This window comes from Dromiciops gliroides, chromosome 1, assembly GCF_019393635.1.
Source record: "Dromiciops gliroides isolate mDroGli1 chromosome 1, mDroGli1.pri, whole genome shotgun sequence".
Classification (NCBI taxonomy): Eukaryota; Metazoa; Chordata; class Mammalia; order Microbiotheria; family Microbiotheriidae; genus Dromiciops; species Dromiciops gliroides.
Window position 1 is genome coordinate 588109945 of NC_057861.1, and position 14970 is coordinate 588124914.

At 37.5% G+C, this 14970-nt stretch overlaps 1 protein-coding gene across 7 annotated transcripts in view; it reads right to left on the reverse strand.

The window, feature by feature from the left end:
• The window catches only part of CLEC16A (C-type lectin domain containing 16A), a 235123-nt gene that overhangs the window by 187163 nt on the left and 32990 nt on the right, over nt 1-14970 (reverse strand). The window lies entirely within an intron of this gene.

A 14970-nucleotide genomic window follows, 5' to 3' on the forward strand; every position in this document is an offset into this window, starting at 1 on the left:
AGGAATCATCTATCAATATCTGATTTACAGTTTTGTTTTAGTAAAACTTAGACCAATGCACCATCTTTCTTTTAACTGGAAAAATAAAAGAAAGACTTTTTGTTTACTTGCCTAAAAACAAGTAGAAGAGACAAGAATAGATCTTCAAAACAGTTTATTTCAATACTTATTTCCAGTGGAATACAAGTTAGTTTTAGATAAGATAACAATGAAATAAAAATAATTCCAAAACCATGTTTAAGAATACATGTATAGCTTCTATAACAGGATACCGGATTACACATTATGGGCCATGAAATTCATAGGGACTAATTTAGAAGATTCCGTCTGTAAATAACATTACTATAAACTCGATGATAATATAAATGCTATAGCATAATATGTATATTTTCATCATTTAAATAGAGACCATATAATAAAGTACTTATGTATCATGCAAAGGGTGAAATATGTTAACATTAATGATTTGTGTGCAAAAGGTACATAAAAGTTATCAAAAAGATATATGACTAGAAAAGGGGATGGGTCTTTTGTATGGCTAGAGTGAGGGATAACTAATAGATAGTTCTGATATCTTGGTACTTAATATCTGGAAACCTAGAGAAAGGTACTCACATTCTGGTTAGCCCCTCTGTGGAAATTCTGTAGGAGGAGTTGGACAAGGGTCTCATGGTGTGAGTAATCATGGAGAAGTTTAGAACCACAACACTAGGAAGGTGGTAAGGAGTAACCACATAAATAATTTTAAAAAGCTAACATTTAAATAACACTTTATGGTTTGCAAAATGCTTTATATATATTATTTTACTAGATCTTCTTAACAACCCTGTGAAGCAGGTGCTATCACCATCCTCATTTTGTAGATAGGGAAACAGGTTGTGAGAAAATCAGTGACTTATTTGGGGTCAGAAAGCTAGTAAATATCTGAGTCAGGATTCAAGCTTAAGTTTTCCCAGCTCCTACCATTGTTCTACCCAAGTTACCAGTGGCTGCTTGGGATCAAGAAGATCACACATAGATTCCAGCAAACATGTCAAACTCTGGGCAGTGGCCAATACTGCTAAATCAGACTTGGGAAGTGGTTAACAAAATAAATAAAATAAAAAAATAAATTAAAATATGATACAACATAGATAATGTTCATTTGTGGTTTTCTGAGTTATTATGTGGTAGGAAAGATCATTTCTATTTAAGTTTGACTCTATGCACTAAAGTACCAGACTGTACTACTTGAAACTCAAACATGGACTTGATGTCACTATTCTATTTCTTTTCCTAAACAACAAGTTTTATCTAGAAATCAGTATTTAAGTGTTTTAAACTTTTAAAACATAATTATCATGGAAAAGTTGAATCGACTTTAACTCTTAATAGAGGGTTAGAGGTAGGATTAATAATCTTCCATTATGACACCAATCTTAAAAGCAGAGAAGTTATATTTTGTTTCAGATTTAACTTAACCCAGGATATCAGTATCTCCTGCATATGTCCCCTTCTATCTACTCACCCAGCAACCAACCAAATTCAGGCCTTCATCTCCTGACCTGTTACAACAACCTCTTAATCAGTCAGCTTGGCTCTCCCTTCTCCACAAAGATGCCAAAGTGATGTCCTTAAAGAACATATTTGACCATGTCACCTTCCTTGCCTTCCCCTTAATATACTCTAGTATCTCTAGGATCAAGAACAAAGATCTTTATTTGGTATTTAAAGCCCTTCAAGTGTAAGTATATTTGTCTTATTATATATTACTCCTGCTTGCAGTCTACAGTTCAGGCAAACTGGCCTTCTTGCTGTTTCCATCTTTATGCTGTTGCACATGTCTGGGTGAAATGTTCTCCCAACTCACCTTTGTCTCAGAATCTCTAATTTCTTCCAAATTTCAACTCAAGTATCACCTTCTTTAGGAATCATTTCTGGGTCTATCACTCTCCCCCTCAGTTATTAATGTCCACCCCCCCCCAATTATTTTGTATTTACTTTCTACGTATGTAAATGCATGCGTACATCGTCTTCCCCAACAGAATATGAGCTCCTTGGGGGCCAGGATTTTTATTTTTGAATTTGTACCTCCAGGGCCTAACACAATGCTTGGTACATAGTGGGCACATAATACATTCATGCTGACTATTTAAATAATGTCCCATACTACAAAAACCTAAATATTACAAGGGTAACAGTAAAATAACCGTGCTCAGGAGGTTAATTTACCTTATTTAATCAAGTTCAACCAAATTGTTAACAGACAAAAGTTATGTTTTTTTCAACCTTTGTTCTTAAAAAGAAAATACATAACATGTTAACAGACAAAGGTGTATAAATGACCGGGAATAAGCCACACAGAGATGGTCACACTCTTGATCTTACCATCATCCACAAATGTACCACCTCCATGTTCAAGAATTTCAAAATCCCCTTATTCACCAATTTTAGCCTCACCCTCTGCCTTCCCATTTAAAACCCTACTCTTCATCCTGTACTGGGACCTCCAATTCTTTGACCCCTCAATTTTCTCCCAGACTTCTCCCTTGCACTAACCACTCTCTCCTCTTTTCCCTATCTTGACCCTTTGGTGAACCAATTCAACACTACACTGTCCTCTCTTGAATACCTAGCTCCCTTGTCATATCGCCAATTAAGCCTTGCCAAACCTCAGTCTTGAATGACTTCTACCATTTGCTGCCTTTGCTCCAACACGTACTACTGAATGAAAGATGAGAAAATCACACAACCATTCTGACTGGATCCACTACAAATTTAAAATGTTACACAACCTCAACTAGGTCCACACTGTTGCTAAGCAATCATACTATGACTCCCTTATCAACTCACTATTCCATTCTCCATAACGGCTCCTCCAAACCTTTTCATCCCTCTTCAAACCTCCCATAGCTCCCTCTCCCACACCCTCTTAGCTCTCAATATGTGAACTTTGACATCATTCAACCTCTCTGGGCCTCAGTTTCCTCATCTGGAAAAATGAGGAAGTTGAACAAGATGACCTTTAAAGGTCTCTTCCAGCTCTAGACATTAAACACATTCCCTTCCCTTCCCTTCCCTTCCCTTCCCTTCCCTTCCCTTCCCTTCCCTTCCCTTCCCTTCCCTTCCCTTCCCTTCCCTTCCCTTCCCTTCCCTTCCCTTCCCTTCCCTCTCCTCCTGTTCCCTCCTCTTTCCCCTTTAGCTCAGAAATTACAACTACAGGTGTCCTACAGGCTACTAAGATCAGTTAACGGCCTTCAACACAAGAGAATAATTTTTTTCTTAAAAAGGTACATGTAATTTGTACTTATAACAATATCCATGCGTTCAGAATACCAGTATCTTTTATGTTAGATGACAAATCTATAAATGATGCTAAAGATTTGTGAGAACTAAAGGGAAATATTATTTTCTCAGACAAGCTACTTCCTTCCCACAGTAAATAAATAAAGGTCTTACTACAGGATAGTTAACAGTTTCAAAATTTACCTTCCCAAAACACAGGAAGTTAGAAAAGTTCAGGATTCAGGAACTTAAATGTTCAATGCATATAGTATAGTGTTGGGCATGTTGTAGAAATTAAATACTTTAGGGCTTATATTCTTGGATTAGTATGCAGAATAATTAATACAACAAAAATATTAATAGCAAGAATAATAACAACAATACTAGTTAATATTTATATAGTGCAGGCATTATACTATATGCTTTTATAAGTATTATCTCATTTGATCCTCACAACAACAATGGAAGATAAGTGCCATTATTATCCTCACTTACAGATGATAAAACTGAGGTGAACAGAAGTTTAGTGATTGGCACAGGGTCACACACCTGGTAAGCTAAATTTAAACTCAGGTCTTCCTGATTCCAGGCCTAGTGCTCTCTTCACTGTATCAATTAGCCTCCTCAAAAACTAAGCAATCCCTGTCCATTTTAAATAAACCAAGAATGTGGAAAACTTTTTAAATCAGTAAGTTTGTTTTTATGCAATTACCTAGTTTATTTTCTTTAGACCTTTGGATGATGACATCTACATACAACATGGAAAGACATTGCGTTCTCAGCTGTATACAAACATTATCACAATATCCAAAATCAATGATGATCAAAGCAATATAAAATGAACCAAAATACAAATAATGGTATTGGCTTGAATGGCTTTACAACAGACTATGAATTGCGGGCACATTATATAATCACTGAAAAGTATGCATGTTTTCATTCCAGAATAAAATGCTCAAATATATATAAGACTGAATAATAATAATAATAAAAAATATATATATAATATGTATGCTTATGTTGTATGCCAAACCTTAAGTAATATGTGATTCTTGAACTAAAGCCCAAAAGTACATCCAGACTGCAAAATATCAGCAAAGGGATCTGATAATGCAACTAAAGTTAATGTGAAAAACAAAACCTAAATAGATGCTGCCATTGACATGAAAATGGCACTCCTCTAAGGAAGTAAGTTATAGATCAACGAGTACTATACTGGAAAAGATATGAATATAATAAACTTTCATCTATCTGAAAATCCAAACAAGAAATAATCAAGCAATTACCACATGAAAGAATGCTCCAAATCACTAATAAAAAGGCAAATTAAAGAAGCTCTGCAGAATACCTTCTCATCCATCAGACTGATAAAGATGATAAAAAGTCAAGTTATTGGAAAGGATGTGGAAGAATAGGCACACTAATGCAGTGTTAGTGGAGTTGTGAATCATTGCAATCACCACAAAACAACCCAGCACTATACCCAAAAGGTACAAAACTACACATACTCTTTGACCCTATAAAGCACTACAAGGCAAATATTCCAAAGAACTACAGGGGCAGAGGGAAAGGAGTTAGATATATAAAAACATTTATAGCAGTACTTTTTGTTGTAGCAAAGAACCGAAAACAAAGTGCAAAAATAAAATAAAATAAAATATGAAGGATTCAGTGAAACTTGGAAAACTCTGGGTCAACTGACAGAATAAAATGAGTAAAACCAGAATATACACAATAACCACAATAATGTATATGAATGAAAAAAGACTTATTTTGTGCTTACTATATATGCAAAGCACTGTACTAAGTGCCAAGGATAAAAATAGAAAAAAGAGTCTGCTCTCAAGAAACTCACATTCTAAAAAGAGAGACATTACATATTGGAGGTTTCAACTACAAGTCAAATGGTAGCGTCCCATGGTTCTTAGGGTACAACATCAAAGTGGACAATAGGGGACAGCTAGATTTAGGAGGACCTGAATTCAAATCTGGCCTCAGACACTTGACACTTACTAGCTGTGTGACCCTGGGCAATGCATTTAACCCTCATTGCCTCCAAAAAAAAAAACCTCCCAAAAAAATAAGAAAGAAAGAAATAAAAAGATCCACATAAAATGGTACAATGGAAAGAGCACTAGACTAAGAATTACCTGATGTAGATTTAAAATCTGGCTCTTCTACTCACAAGCTGAGTGACCTTAGCAAGTGACAGTGCTTCTCTGGACCTTGGTTGGCCCTTCCATTCACAAATTTCAGTTCCTTTCAATTCCAAATCCTGTATCTGAATGTCTACACCTTCAACATTTAATTATACATTGTGTACAAAGCAGCGTGCTAGGGGTCGGGGAGAGACAAGTATAGACAAAATATGTATGCTATCTGCCTTCATGGGGCTTCAGTGGTAACAGGAGGAGAAATCTTTGACAGATAGTTATAATAGACAAGATCACACATTAAGTATATTCTAGAATTACAAAACAGATCATTCAACAAGCATTTAAGTGCTTACTGTGTGCCAGGAAGTGTGCCAAAAGAGAAACAAGCGCTGCTTTTAAGCAGTTTACACTCCACCAGAGAAACAACATGTGTAGGTAGGTAAGCACTGTCTTGGCCATGACTCCTACAGGCGTCACAAAGGGGATTAGGACAGAGAGAGATGTTTGCCAGTTTGGAGAGAAATTTCCAGCATTCTCCTCAACTTTTGCTAAGGGAGTTTGTTTAAAAAAGAAGTTTTTATTGCTATCTTCTGTTTTTAACAATGCCTACATTTTCTTGTGTTCTCCTCTCCTAGAATTATGTCTTTATTATAAGGAATTTTTTTAAAGATGAAGAAAAAAATTTCAACAAAAAGAATCAACTCATCAAAAAAAATCTGACATTATATGCAATGTTCCACACTCATAGACTCCTAGTTCGGCAGGAGAGTGGGGGAAGTGGTGTCTTCTCATATCTCTTCTTTTGGTCACCCTAGGGCTTTATATTTTCACAACAGTCAATTTCAACTGTTTTGTGGTTGTTTTTCATTTACATTGTTTTCATCATTGTCTATATTGTTTCCTTGCTCTACTAAACTTATTTTGCATTGTTTCATATAAATATTTTCATGCCTCTGTATGCATCATGTTTGTCTCTTATAGCACAGTTACATTACATTTCTGGACCACAACTTGTTTAACTATTTGATGGGTTTCTACTTAGTTTTTAGTTCTTTGCTGCCACACACACACACACAAAAACAAAAACAAAAATAAAACAAACAACAAAAAAAAAACGCTGCCATAAATGTTTAGGTGTATATTGATAATTTCTTTTATAGTCAATGACATCTTGGAATATACGCCTCGTAGTGGAATCTCTAGGTAAAAGGGAAGAGGGACATTTTTGTTGCTTTATCTGCCTAATTCCAAATTACTTTCCAGGATGGTCAGACCAACTCAAAGGTCCACCAACAATGTTTTTTTGTGTGTCCCTCCAATATTAATAATTCCCATCTTCTGTCATCTTTGCCAATTTGCTACGTATAACAACAATGGAGTTGTTTTAGTTTGCCTTTCTCTTATCATTACTTATTTGGCCCATTCTTTCATAGGGTTGTTAAGTTTTCAACTTTTCTCTTGAGAAGTATGTGTTTATCCCCTTTGTCCACCAATCTGTTAACAGCTTCTGGTATATCTTCTTAATCTACAACATTAGCCCTACCCCACCCCTCTTGCTTCCTTTGGATTAGATATCCCTTTCTAAAATCAAACTCCCGTCATGGGTCTCATTCTACTAAATCTCAACAGTACCTTTGAAGGCAAATTTGACTGTGTTAAGTAAGATCTATAGTTCATCCTGAGTGTTACTGAATATTTTGTGTGTTTATTTTGTGAGGACCAGGCTAGCTAAATATAGAGAAACTTATTACCAAATTGACAACAATAGTTTAGTGGTGGTAGGTTTTGGGTTTTTTGGGGGGCACAGCAATTCTTAGACTATCTCCCAAGTTATGCAGGTTTGTTTTCTACTCCAGAGGAGAATATCTACTGAAAAATCTGAGATTTCTGAGGTATCCAGGTGAAATATCCTGCTCCTAAGAATTGTATTGTGTTCTAATTCTTCAAGAATGTAACCTTTTAAGGAACACACATATTTTTGCTGAGTTAATAAGGATAGGGACTAGATCTGTGTTCTCATTGGCATAGAGAACTCCGGATAAGGAAACTCCCTCTACAAATAAAAGTTGGCACCTTTTCTCAATTTACAGATCAAGAGTGTCTGTCTAGAGCCCTGTGAAGTTAAGTGACTTGCCCAAGGTCAGAAAGGCAGGATGTGTCAGAGGAAGAACTTGAACCCAAGACTTTGTGATGCCAAGACTTTTTCTATTCACTATGCTAAGAATACTCAGTTAACCACAAAATCACATTCCTTAACCATTCTGATTAAAAAGTAATTTAACCAATGACACGATCATTCCAAAAAACATCCAAATAACGCCACAGAAAAATGCCCGGAGCAGCAAAACTCACAGAAGAATGTGCTGAAATCATCTTCTAACCAAGAACAGCTTGGAAGGTCAGAAGGAGGGAGCTGCTGTGCTAATATAGGAGTCAAGCCCAACCCCACAGTCACCCTGACACAGATCCAGTCCCAGAAAGGCCACACCAGAGAAGGAGACCCCCAGAGCCTCTGAATCAGCTGAAGTGCCAGTGTCGTCTGGAACTAAGCTCACAGTCTGGTGAGTAGGCTGAGCCCTAGGCAGGGGAGAGACTACAGGGGTCTATGCTGGTGCTAAGGCAGAACTTGGATTTTACAACCCTGCTGAGAACCAGGTGGTAGGCTCGAGTAGCAGTGGCCCAGGTGAGGGAGAGGTACAGGCTCATCGGAGCTAACAACCACAACACACAAAACTGGTTAATGACCCCAGTCGGTCTGGGGTCATCTAAGGACCAGGGAACAGGCCGGGCGAGTGAAGAACCTGATTCTCCTTAAATCATACCACCTAGGACTTCTGAAGCTTGAGATACTGCAGCCTGGAAACAGTGCCCCGCTTTAAGGAGCTAAAAGGCAAGTAAAAGAAAGGCAAGATGAGCAGACAGAAAAAGGTGAGGACCATAGAAAGTTTCTTCAGTGACAAGGAAGATCGAGGTGCACCCTCAGAGGAAGATGTCAACATCAGGGCTCCTATATCTAAAGCTTCCAAGAAAAATATGAATTGGTCTCAGGCCATAGAGGGGCCCAAAAAGGACTTTGAAGATAAAGTTAGAGAGGTAGAGGACAAAATGGAAAGAGAAATGAGGGAGATACAGGAAAGACATGAGAAAAAAGTCAACAGCCTGAAAAGTCAAATTGGCCAAATGGAAAAGGAGGTACAAAAGCTCTCTGATGAAAATAATTGACTAAGAATGAGGATTGAACAAATGGAAGCCAGTGACTTTATGAGAAACCAAGACACAATAAAGCAAATCCAAATGAATAAAAAAATAGAGGGCAATGTGAAATATCTTCTGGGAAAAACTGCCGACCTGGAAAATAGGTCCAGGAGACATAATCTGAAAAGTATTGGTCTACCTGAAAACCATGATCAAAGAAAGAGCTTACACATCATCTTCCAAGAAATTGTCAGGGAAAATTGCCCTGAAATTCTAGAAGCAGAAGCTAAAATAGAAATTGAAAGAATTCACCAATAACCTCCAGAAAGAAATCTCAAAAGGAAAACTCCTAGGAATATTATAGCCAAATTCCAGAGCTCTCAGGTCAAGGAGAAAATATTGCAAGCTGCCAAAAAGAAAGAATTCAAGTGCTGTGGAGCCACAGTCAGGATAGCACAAGATCTAGCAGCTTCTACATTAAAGGACTGGAGGGCATGGAATAGGATATTCCACAGGGCAAAGGAAATGGGATTACAACCAAGAATCACCTACCCAGCAAAACTCAGCATTATCTTTCGGCAGAAAAAATAGGACTTTAATGAAAAAGAAGACTTTCAGATATTTGTGATGAAAAGACCTGAACTGAATGGCAAATTTGACTTTCAAATACAAGACCCTAGAGAACCATAAAAAATTGGAGCTGGGGGACATACCTGGGGTCATACAGCGGACGACTGTCTTGTGTCTGAGGCCGGGTTTTTGTTGGGATCCCACTGGGTTCAGGGGTGATGCTTTGTCCACTGTGTCACTTAGCAAGGTGATGACATCTTTAGGGTTAAATTGAGGGGTGAAAGGAATTCACTGGGGGAGGGGGAAGGGCAGAGGTGAAATCCTACATGAAAGAAACAGGAAAAGGCTTATGGAGTGGGGGAAGAGATGGGAGAGGAACAGGGCAGTCAATGAATTTTACACTTAAACTCATCAGAGCTGCCTCAAGGAGAGACTAACAGACACACCCAATTGGATGGAGTAATCTATTTAATCTGGGCAGCAAATGAGCCTAACACTCATCAGAATTGGCTCAAAGACCTCAATCTCATTAGAATTGGCTCAAGGAGGGAATAATGTACACACTCAATTGGGTGGAGTAATCTCTCTAACCCTGCAGGAAAAAAATAGGAGGGAAAGGGATAAAGAGAGAGGGGCAAAAGAAGGAAGGGCAGAGTGGGGGAGGGGACAGACAGAAACAAATCCTTTTTTAAGAGTGATAGGATGGGGCAGCTAGGTGGCAGAGTGGATAGAGCACCGGCCCTGAAGTCAGGAGTACCTGAGTTCAAATCCAGCCTCACACACTTAACACTTACTAGCTGTGTGACCCTGGGCAAGTCACTTAACCCCAATTGCCTCACACACACACAAAAAAGAGTGATAGGATGAAAGAAGATGGATAATAGAATAAATATCATGGGGAAGGGAAATAGTTAACAATTGTAATCATGAAAAAGAGAAAAAGGGGAAAAATTGTGGAGGCTAAGACTTGAGAATCAAGGGAATGTCCATCATGGACATTAAAAAGAGCTGTGCTATATGTAGTGGAATGGTCTTGTGCTACAGGAAATGACAAACAGGATGATTCCTGAAAAACCTGGAAAGACTAATGAACATCAATGTATAGTGAAGTGAGCAGAGCTGGGAAGACATTGTGCATAGTGACAGCAGTATTGTTCAATGAGCAATTGTGAATGACTTAACTACTCTCAGCAGTGCAATGATCCAAGACAATCCCAAGGAACTAATGAGGAAGCTTACTATGCACCCCTATAGAAAGAACTGATAAAAAGAACACTTGTGGATTCTACATATATAACCTGGTTGCAATCTTGTGGAGGGGGGAGGAAAGGGAAGGAGGGAGGGAGAAAAATTTGGAACTCTAAATCTTATGAAAACGAATGCTGAAAACTACCCTTACATGTAACTGGAAAATAAAATAAACGTATGTTGCTCAATCTTATTTAAAAAAAAGTAATTTAACCTCTCTCTGACTCAGTTTCCTTCATCTATAAAATGAGGGTGTTGGGCCAGATGATTTCTAAGCACCTAGAGAAAAGGAATAGTTCCATTCTTTGTCAGTGCCTAGAACAGGGCCTAACACAAAGAAGGCATTTAATCAATGCTTGTGGACTGAGTGGATCTGCACTGGTAGAGGGAGTTTCCTCACTGGAAGTTCCCTATGCTAATAAAATCACAACTCTATACCAAAAAACACATACAAGCAATTACATAGCAGTTGAAAATTAGCACTACTACACACACACACACACACACACACACACATATGTTATCTCATTTGGTCCTCACAAAAACCTATGAATCAGGTGCTGTGGTTATCCCCATTTTGAACAATGTCCAGAGGCCAGAGAGATAAAATAACTTGCCCAGAGATACAAAGCTTATAAGTATCTGAGGGAGGATCTATCTAAATTCTGGTTTGATTCCAAGGCTTATGATATCCATTACAGAAGAAGCATTTCTTCCTTTTTGATGAGGTTGGTTTCTGGGGGAGAGAATAGCAACTCTTAGGGTAACATAGTTTGGGAAATAGCAGCCCCTAAAGCAACACTGTTTAAGTGAAGCCCTCTGATTCCTGAAGGCTTCGCAGTTGAGAATTCCTGAGCCCTGAGCATGCTGTCCACTAGTAACCTTTTTCTTCTTAGCATAAAATTGACATCTAATTTACGAGGTTAGCCCCCATCCTCCCACCCCCAGTGGGCAAACTGGATGCATTCACCACCCTGGTCATTCTATTGCTCAGGCCATGCTTTCTTTAATATACAACTCCCTTAATAAAACTTGATCATTCATTATGGCAACTGAGTTGTCAATTCTCTGGAAGAGACCTCAGGCAATGACATTTTCAAGGAAGAAAAGGATAGCTTTAAGGATTTTCTAAGTGTAAACCTACTGTGTGGGCAATACAGTATTCCAGAATTTGAAGAAGCTTACACTATGACTTTTCTTTTATTCTATTAAATATTCTTATTTAACAAGAATAACACACTGAATGCTTCAGGAGATAACTGCATTATGGAGCTCTAATTCCATTGAAGGATTACTGTGATAAACCACAATAACCATGTGAAAATGGAAAACACAAATTGAATTCTAATTCTTTGTGGGAACATTTTATAACCTACCAATTAGGAAACCTGATTTATAGACATCTTTCCCCCTCTCCTCAATCACTATCAGTTACCTCCCAGAAGCCTATTATTGCTTTCAGAATCAAGGATATGTGGCTTAACACCATCATTAATTCTTAGTTTATACATGAGGTCAGGGTTATTTTAGAATACATGGTGAAATTATAATCATGATTTGAAGTTAAGGCACTTTGATATGTAAAAGACAATATTTAATGTCTGATTTAAATTATACATATTATAAAGACAAGATGATAGCATCTCACAATGGGTATTAATGCCTGAGAAACCCAGTTGATTATTAGTATTCTAAATTAGCAAACATATAAGAAAAGCAAGCAGTTTGTTTATGCATGGAACATCCCTGTGAGAATTTTGTAGCAGAGAATAATACTATCAGTAATATTAAGTCTTCTTGAGTAGAGGATAAATGATTCACCAGTGGAAGTTGTTTCAGATCTCTGGGATACCCATCATGCAGTGACCACCCCCAGTTTATTAAAGTAGGTCTTAAATATAAGCTGGTGAGGTTCCTAGAGGTGTCTACTTTTCACAATGTTGTAACTCATTACACTTAGACAATCAATTGATCCTGTCAATTAATCTGTGTTTAGCACATGTCTGCTATGCCCTAGCCCTCTGCCACTGTCCCCTTCTCCCAAACCACTAAATCTTCTCTGCTCCAGGTTAAATACATGTAGTCCCTTTAACTGATTCTTATGAGGCACAGCCTATGGTCCTATTGAATTCCAGTCACCCTCCTCCAGGTACACTCCTATTTATGAATGCCCTTCCTAACCTCCGTACTCTGTATGTGGTCTGACCAGGGCAGAATCAAGGAGGACTATTGCCATCCTTGATCTGAACACTAGCCTCTGTATTTTGGCTGTCGTGTCAGTGTTGCAGTTCAATGAACCCCTCGAGCTTCTGCCCCTGAAGTATAGTGTAGCTCTGCCTTTTTGTATTTCATATTAACTAACAGATCCCCCCAACTTCCAGGGATGGTATGTTGGGGAATATTATGCCCATTTCACAGCTACAGAAGTGGAGAAAGAGCGATTTTTCCATAATCACCAAGTTGTAGAACCAGGCTTTGGAACATGACTCAAAGTCTATTTCCTTGCCTGGAAACCATGTTGCCTCTAAGATAAAGGAAAAGGCCTATATGTTTAGCAGATTTCCAAATTCTTTCAAGCTCTGATAGTCTACTTCTAATACAGTATCATGATTCGGGCTCAGTCTTACTCCTACCAAAAGTGTTTTAAGGCCTCTCTTAAGTTCTTGTTTAAAACAAAAGTACATTGAAACTAATTTAGCTTTCAGAATCAAGACGGGCAAAACATCTCAAGAAAACTGAGGAAAACCTGTGTGAACAAAAAGTAGTTCTGTGAATCCTACAACAAAAACTATGTACATTTCATAAAAGTAACAAAGTGCTAACAGTTTCAGGCATAGGGCTCTTGTACTACATTTCCTTAAACTAGAAGTGCTATTTTGTTTTTGCTAGAAAACTAGAATAGAAAAAGTTACCCAAACTTAATTCTAAACAACAGATTTCAACATACAGATTTCAGCTGCACACTTATCTTACTATGGTGCTACATTTGAATTTAATGCTAAATTACATATTCTTCAAATAACTTCTCTCCATTCGATTTGGTTTTATTTTGTGAAAGGTCTGCTGGTAACATGAAACAGTACCAGTAACTTATCTACATATTACAGGAAGGAGAAAGTAGGTTAAAAAAGACCAAGACACTTAAAACAAGTGTGATAAAACCCCATCCGACTTGTACAGGAAACAAGAGGAGGCAGTTCTCACTCAGGAAGGAAGGTAACCTTACCATGACTATTGTCAAACAAGTTAGACTACATTTACCTTGAACCCTTCCCAAATTTAAACTGTGGTCAACAGAAGACTTCAAATTCAGACATCAGGATAAGATGACACTTTCACTCTAACAACCATTTTTTTCATATTCAGCTCAAGTCTCATTTTCAGTTTATCGCATACCAATCAGGGGGTTAAATACAAGTCCTGATACATACAGTACAAGAGGAAGAGATTATTTAAATGGAAAAAAATCTGAATAACAAAGCTATATTTCTATTACACTCCTTTTGGGATCCTCCATTCTAGAGAGTTTAGCTAAAGTATATATCACACATGTAGAGGCCTCTAATGATTTTCTGCATTTATCCCTTGCTGAATTAGCAAACAGGCAGACCACATTATTGTGATTTCTTGGTTCATTCTTCAAGATATCACATCTTTTGGAGTTTCTTCATTTTATAAATTAACCACTGAAATGGCTACTGAATATAAATGCAATCTTTGAGAGAGTATTAATGGTGTCTCTTAGACCTTGTCACCGGAAAGTCACTTTAGGTACCATGGGATTTAGTATTTATTTATTAATTCAATTCAATTCATTATTTGAGATCTCCATGAAGCATTTGCATAAGAGTACTTATTTTATCCCTAAACTCTGAGGAAGAAGTATTACTTTAATCCTCAATCGGCTGAAGAAGCCACAAGAAACAAAAAAGAATCCTAGACTTTCAGGCTTTAAAGGGAGCTCACATGTCTCCAGGTCCAATCAGTAGCTCAAGAGAAACTTCTTCACTGCATCCTTGATGAATGATTATCTAGGTTCCACCTGAAGACCTTCAGCAATGGAGAGCTCTCCCTCTCTCTGTGAGCAGCCCATTTTACTTTTAAACAGATTTGATTTTTCAGAAGTTTTTCTTAAAATTGAACTTTTATGTACCTCTCTGAAACTTCTCTCAAGTGCATCTAGTTCTTCCATATATAGCTGATCCAAACAAGTCTAATCCCTCTTCCATATCACAGCTCTTCAAATACCTAAATACAGCTATTATATTCCCTGAAACTTTTTTTCTTCAAGCTAAACATACAGCTCCTTTAAATAATTCTTAAATGGCATGGGTTTTAGTGCTCTCTCTATCCTAGAAAGAGGTCACCAATCTTTTCTTGTAACCATTTGATTTTGCTATATTCTACAAAGAATAACTATAAAAAGTTATCAGAAATTTTGAATATTTTCCTTCATAAATACATGATTCAGATATACCAGCAGTTCAGATAAGCTAGGACCTAAAGAAGCTCTACTGTATTGAGTCTGCCACATATT